The sequence below is a fragment of the Gracilinanus agilis genome, chromosome 2, assembly GCF_016433145.1.
Source record: "Gracilinanus agilis isolate LMUSP501 chromosome 2, AgileGrace, whole genome shotgun sequence".
Classification (NCBI taxonomy): Eukaryota; Metazoa; Chordata; class Mammalia; order Didelphimorphia; family Didelphidae; genus Gracilinanus; species Gracilinanus agilis.
This window is the reverse complement of record NC_058131.1, coordinates 147573437-147581301: the sequence shown is the minus strand read 5'-3', so window position 1 is coordinate 147581301 and position 7865 is coordinate 147573437. Positions and strand designations below refer to the sequence as shown.

General features: G+C 36.2%; 1 pseudogene; it reads left to right on the top strand.

The window, feature by feature from the left end:
- The first annotated feature begins 2854 nt into the window (after positions 1–2854).
- LOC123234787 lies at positions 2855–3833 on the top strand (annotated as a pseudogene).
- The last annotated feature ends 4032 nt before the right edge of the window (positions 3834–7865 follow it).

The window sequence follows — 7865 nt, the reverse complement described above, 5'->3', positions numbered from 1 at the left end:
TCTGGTAGACATAAGTAGGTTCTTTTAAGTTAACAACAACAAAACCTGTGCAACATATCCCATAAGACTTTTTAAAGTAGGTGTTTAAATTGAATTGTATTATCTGGTCAAATTAACAAGAATGAAAGAGAACAAATGGCAACTAGTGTAGCATACTGATACTCTTAATTGCTAGCCAGATAAATGCCTCCAGAAAATCAGGCAAATTCTCAATAATACACTGTCAATAATTACATAGAATATAGAAAGGCTTCAATAGAGAAAGTATCTCCACTGACAAAATCACCAAAGTATTATTAAACAGATTTCAGTAATTTTGTTTATTCCTTAATGTATTTTAGAATTAATACCTTAATGGGTATTCTAAATTTAATTATCATCTAGTTTCTAACAAGGTCTAGGACCTTAAAAAAATTAACCTGCCTCCTACTCAAATGACAAAACCAAAACATCTTCCTTTTCCTATTAGCTCAGAGTATCTTGTTCTCTGTATTCAACCTTTTATTCTTTGTCTACTACATTAGAGGGAGAATTATCTATACTACTTTCTCAGATTAGTGCTTCCATTTGTTGACTTGACCTCAATTGCTCATGACTCTTCCTCTAAAATGCTGTTTTTAGACTTCTGTTATGCATTGAGCCTCTCCCGTCCTGCCTTTTAAGCAACTATTCTTTTTTATTTTTAAATTTCTACCAGGAAAATGCATAGAAAACAAGTAAGAAATGAACTTTAGAATGTTGTAAACATTGCTTATTTTGCTTTTGGATTAAGTGCATTTGAGAAGTAAGAAAGATTCTGTTAAGTTAGATGTGTGTTTAGGAGAGAAGAGTTGGCATCTTGTTAATTGTCAGAACTTAAAAGTAAAGTGAGGAGATTTTGCAGCTATAGACTAGAGGGTTAAATAATTTAAAGTCAAAATTTACACAAAGTTCTAGGAAACAGAAATAATTAAGAAGTCTCTGTAAAAGTTTAGCATTGTAGATAAAAAAGAAATTAAATCTATCAAGAGATCTAAGACATATATGCTCTAAGAAAACTGTTTCAATTACCTGAAGAACAGGGACTGTTTTTCTTTTACATTTTGAGGTCTTTGTTAATGAAGTTTTCTCCTCTCATCTGCATTTTTCCTCTTCCTCCCTCCCAATGAAATCTGGCCTGGATAAAATCTGAATGAGGCTTAGAGTAAGTAACCCACACATATTTGTGTATGACTACATGTACATGCATATATGTATGTATTCGTGAAAGGAAATGGACATGAAATTTTATTGGCATAGGGAACTCCATGGTAAGGAAATTTTTCTGCCCAAGCAGGTATGTACATTCTCTGAAATTTATCATCTTAGTAATTTACCTAGAGTACAAGTAGGTTAAGTGATTTGCCCAACGTCAGACAGCTAAAATATGTCAGATGTACAATTTTAACCTAGGTCTTCCATACTTTGAGGCCAGATCTCTATCCATTACACCACATCTAAAGTTATTTCAGGAGGATGGCCTATATTTGTGGACGGCCTATATTTGGAACTCTGTACTATATCTGCTTCAAGTACAAGCTGATCTCTCTTTAAGAGGAGAAGGTGAAAGATATTGAGGATAACTGTTCTACATTCCAATTCATTAAAGAATAAAGCATTTTTAGGTGGGATAAAAAAATAAAAGATAAGTCAGAAGTATAATTATTACATTTTTCTATTATACTTTCTTCATTTATTGAAAGATAAATTACATTTATCTATCTTAAAGATAATAAGAAATATCAAGTATTGGGTAAGTGGACAAAGTCCAACAAAAGGGGTACCATTTCATTGATTGAAGCAATGCAACAAATAAGAGGCATTTTCATGAGGAATGATTACAGATATTTGGAAGGATGATTCCATATTGAATGAAACATTAATGAGTATTTGTAAGCAATATTTCAAATTAATTCATTCAGCAATAATTTATTTCACAACTAATAATGCAAAGTACTGTTTATTAATTGGGTAGACAAAGACAAAAATAAAGAGCTGACTGTGTCTTCAAGGATGTTACATTCTCTTGGGGATACTGCATTTCAAAATGAGTATTTTTTTAGGAATAAGATAATTTGAGAAGTGAGAAAATACTAATAACTAAGTGGTCGCAAGGGGTTTCTTATTTAAAACTATATCTGAGATGAACCTTGAAAGATGCAAAGGATTCCCAAAGGAGAGATTGCATTCCGAAGATGACAGGTAGACTTCACTAAGAAACATAGGTGAGAGGTTGAATATCAGACATAGGGAACAACATATAGGCCAATTGGACTGAAACAGAAAGAGTGTGAAGGGAAGTAATATGCAAAAATCAAATGAACATAAACCAAAATCAAATCAATAAAGACTTTATATTTCAGACTGATGGTGTTTGTATTTCATTCTAGAAATATCAGGAAACCATTGAAGATTTTTGAGCAGAGGTATAGCATAATTAAGCCTGGAATTTATGAAGATGATTTAAGACCTGTATGGAGTGTGACTTCAAGAAGTGAGAGAATGAGCCTGGGAGACCAATTAGGATTATAGTTTTATAGTCCAAGTAAAGCATATTGAAAGCCTGAATTGGTGTTTTAATTGCATGCGTGAAGAAAAGAGGAGTGGATATGAGATATATTTTGATGGTAGAAATGCCAAGAAATGCCAAGTGGTTCAAATATGACTGTTATAGTTGAGAAGATGGAATAGTGATGGCCCCAAGGCTGTGAATATAGGGAATTGGAAGGATGATGATGTCCTCAACAGAATTAGGGAGGTTTGGAGGCTTACTGGTTTGAAACTGATAAGATAATGTATTCTGGGGCAAAGGGATAGCAGTGGGAGGGTGGGGGCCATGGGCAATGATTACTGCTAGACACTAGTCATGGCCCAAAGTGCCTCAGTTGAACTAATCAAATGAACCTTAGACCAGCAAGCCCTACCACCAGAATAAGAACAAGGAGCTCGGCACTTAGGAAAACTTCAAAGAGATTGCTGAGTCACATGAAATTCTTAGAGACCAGTGGAAGAAGGACATCTTCTAGCACTGTGGGGAGAAGATATTGAATGATGATGGCCCTGGTAATGGTTGCAGTACTGGTCCTAAAGGTGCCTCCTTCAACTACACTTTCCTTGGGCACTCTCATGCTTTCTATGTTTGCTGAATTCTTTGGTGACTGCAATAGGTTTGACACATTTTTAAATCAACAAAATGGGGAAGAAGGCATAAATGTTGATGACTCATTTTCCCAATTTCCCAATGGGCATAAGTGGTTTTATCAGAATGAACCCATCCTACCCAGGATCTCCTGGTTACCCATGATCTTTGGGGCTCACTTGATGAGATCTATAATAGTTGTAACAAAAAGATGAAGCTCTCCCCAAAGCAGTTTAACCTTAATAGGAAGAGGATCTGCAATTAGGACAAGATCCTGACCATTGAAATAAAAAGAGGATGGAAAGAGAAGACCAAGATTACCTTCCTAAAATAGGGGGACAAAATGTCAACCAGCATTATAGCTGACACTGACTTTGTTTTAAAGGACAAGCCACAGAAAATAGTTAAGAGAGATGGATCTGATGTGATTTACCCAGCAAAGGTCAACTCCTGGGAGACCCTCTGTGCAGTGTTCCAATGCTGGATGGCAGGACCATACTCATAGTGTTCAAGGATGTCATCAGGCCTGGAATAAGGTGGAACATTCCTGGGAAGGCCTTCCCCTTTCCCAATCACAGAGAAACACAGAGACCTCATTACTGAGTTTGAAGTGAATTTCTCTGACAGAGTTCCCTAGTCTTCAAGAACTGTCCTGGAGCAGATCCTGCTTGTATAGCAACTTCAGTTCAAGGACTGAACCAGAAACATTTCCAAATCTCAAGGTTTCCTGGACCATCTCTAACAGTTGTGAGTCCCCAGGGTGGGAGGGATCACAGAGGGCTTTCCTATTTCTGAATGTTTTCCCAAGAATATATTACAATCTTTCAAAGTCTTGCATTAGGCTTCAATGGTTTTTCAAACAATAGGTTCACAGGTGATTGGGGGAGCACAAAAGCATTTTAAGCAATTTGGCCCTTTTTAAATGATACCAGTATAACTAGCCTCCACCTTTTCCCAGAAACAATCCTAGTTTTCTGTCATTTCCAGCTTAGAACTTGGGTTGTATCTTATACCCCAATAATACATACTCTTTTTGATGGAAAGCATTAGACAAACTATTGGACTCAGCTGTTCTTTAGCAATTTTTGCCTCTTGCTGATTATTCTTGCTGTTACTTGATGTCTTTTTGGAGCACAGTCCTGCTTGTAAGACCATTTCTTCTCCTTATTGCTATTTGTGGTGTCACTAATTTGTACTTTATTCCAACTTTAACTCATTTTTGGTTCAAAACATAATTACATATTCCCTTGCTGTCTAAGTTTGAAACCTTGTGATTTACCTTCAGAATTACCTTGCTAAAGTCTAAAAGTCAAGAAAAAATGGAAGAAACGAGAGATTTGACTCAGGCAACCAATGGGTCATTCTTTTGTTTTAAACTCTTACCTTCCTTCATAGAACCAATACCTAGTAAGAGTATTGATGCCAAGGCAAAAGAGTGGGAAGACTAGGCAAAGGAGGTTTAGTGACTTAGCAAAGGTTACACAGCTAGCATGTGCCTGAGGCTAGATTTGAACCCCTGACCTCCAATCTTCTAGGCTTGGTTCTCAATCCACTGAGTTACCTAGTTGTATACCACTAATGGGGTATTCTAAAATTCTTTCTTCATAGTCATAGCCATTCATAGGCTGGGGTCCATTATTGTATTTTTCTATTCTTGTCCCACATTTTGGGAAATGTAAGATTTAGCATTAATTCTGTGAATCCCATAACCCTAAATTTTAGGACAGCCCTAATTAGAATCCCCTTTGATTAAATGGTCTTGGATTCTGATACAGGAGCACTAAAGAACTTCTGTAAAATTTTTTGTATAAATATGTATAAATTTGATGTGCACTTAAAGACAAAACCCAGTGCATTAAAACTGCTGCTCTCTGCGTGGGGCTGTATTGGAAATAAAATGAAATTTTGGGGTTGTTTTTTTTAAAATTTAAACATTTATTAATAATCATTTTTAACATGGTTACATGATTCATGCTCCTACTTTCCCATTCACCCCCCACAATCCCCCCACCCATGGCCGACGCACATTTCCACTGGTTTTGTCATGTGTCCTTGATCAAGACCTATTTCCAAATTTTTGGTGGTTGCATTGGTGTGGTAGTTTCAAGTCCACATCCACAATCACGTCCACCCCGACCCATGCGTTCAAGCAGCTGCTTTTCTTATATGTTTCCTCTCCTGTAGTTCTTCCTCTGAATGTAGGTAGCGTTCTTTACCATAAATCCCTCAGAACTGTCCTGGGTCATTGCATTGTTGCTGGTGCAGAGGCCCATTACATTCGATTTTACCATAGTATATCAGTCTCTGTGTACAATGTTTTTCTGGCTCTGCTCCTTTCACTCTGCATCAGTTCCTGGATGTCCCTCCAGTTTGCCTGGAACTCCTCCAGTTTATTATTCCTTTTAGCACAATAGTATTCCATCACCCGCATATACCACAGTTTGTTCAGCCATTCCCCAATTGAAGGACATACCCTCCTTTTCCAATTTGTTGCCACCACAAAAAGCGCCGCTATAAATATTTTCGTACAAGTCTGTTTATCTATGATCTCTTTGGGGTACAAACCCAACAATGGTATGGCTGGATCAAAGGGCAGGCATCCTTTTATAGCCCCTTGAGCATGATTCCAAATTGCCAGCCAGAATGGCTGGATCAGTTCACAACTCCACCAGCAATGCATCAATGTCCCAATTTTGCCACATCCCCTCCAACATTCATTACTCTCCCCTTCTTTCATTTTAGCCAATCTGCTAGGTGTGAGGTGATACCTCAGAGTTGTTTTGATTTGCCTTTCTCTAATTATTAGAGATTTGGAACACTTTCTCATGTACTTATTGGTACTTTTGATTTCTTTACCTGAAAGTTGCCCATTCATGTCTCTTGCCCATTTATCAATTGGGGAATGGCTTGATTTTTTATACAATTGCTTTAACTCCTTGTATATTTGAGTAATTAGATCCCTGTCAGAATTTTTGGTTATAAAGATTTTTCCCCAATTTGTTGTTTCCCTTCTGATTTTGACTATATTGTTTTTGTTTGTACAAAAGCTTTTTAGTTTAATATAATCAAAACCATTTAATTAACATTTTGTAATTTTCTCTAACTCTTGCTTGGTTTTAAAGTCTTTCCTTTCCCAGAGATCTGACAAGTATACTATTCTGTGTTCACTTAACTTATTTATAGTTTCCCTCTTTATATTCAAGTCATTCACCCATTCTGAATTTATCTTGGTGTAGGGTGGGAGATGTTGATCTAGACCTAATCTCTCCCATATTGTTTTCCAAATTTCCCAGCAGTTTTTGTCAAATAGTGGATTCAGGTCCCAAAAGTTGGGGTCTTTGGGTTTATCATACACTGTCTTGCTGATGTCATTTACCCCAAGTCTATTCCACTGATCCTCCTCTCTGTCTCTTAGCCAGTACCATATTGTTTTGATGACTGCTGCTTTATAGTATAGTTTAATATCTGGTACTGCTAGGCCCCCTTCCTTCACATTTTTTTTTCATTATTTCCCTTGATATTCTTGATCTTTTGTTATTCCAAATGAAATTTGTTATAGTTTTTTCTAATTCAGTAAAGAAGTTTTTTGGTAGCTTGATAGGTATGGCGCTAAATAGGTAAATTAATTTGGGTAGAATTGTCATTTTTATTATGTTAGCTCGTCCTACCCATGAGCAATCAAAGGCTTTCCAATTGTTTAGATCCAGTTTTATTTGTTTGGAAAGTGTTTTGTAGTTGTTTTCATATAATTGCTGTGTTTGTTTTGGTAGATAGATTCCCAAGTATTTTATATTGTCTAGGGTGATTTTAAATGGTGTTTCTCTTTCTACTTCTTGCTGCTCTAGTGTGTTGGAAATGTATAGGAATGCTGATGATTTATGTGCATTTATTTTGTATCCTGCAACTTTGCTAAAGTTTTTCATTATTTCTATAAGCTTCTTAGTTGATTCTCTAGGATTTTTTAAGTAGACCATCATATCATCTGCAAAGAGTGATAGCTTAGTCTCCTCCTTGCCTATTTTGATACCTTCAATTTCTTTTTCTTCTCTAATTGCAACTGCTAGTGTTTCTAGTACTATGTTGAATAATAGAGGTGATAATGGGCATCCTTGTTTTACTCCTGATCTTATTGGGAAGGCTTCTAATTTATCCCCATTGCATATGATGTTTGTTGATGGTTTTAGGTATATACTGTTTATTATTTTTAGGAAAGGTCCTTCTATTTCTATACTTTTCGGTGTTTTCAATAGGAATGGATGCTGTATTTTGTCAAAGGCTTTTTCAGCATCTATTGAGATGATCATGTGATTTTTGTTTGTTAGACTGTTGATACGGTCAATTATTTGGATGGTTTTCCTAATGTTGAACCAACCTTGCATTCCTGGTGTAAATCCCACCTGATCATGGTGGATGATCTTCTTAATTACTTGCTGGAGTCTCTTTGCTAGTATTCTATTTAAGATTTTTGCGTCTATGTTCATTAGGGAGATTGGTCTGTAGTTTTCTTTCTCTGTTTTTGATCTCCCTGGCTTTGGAATCAGTACCATATTTGTGTCATAAAAGGAATTTGGTAGGACTCCTTCTTTGCTTATCATATCAAATAATTTGTATAGTATTGGGATTAGTTGATCTTTGAATGTCTGATAGAATTCACTTGTGAATCCATCAGGCCCTGGTGATTTTTTCTTAGGGAGTTCTTTGATGGCTT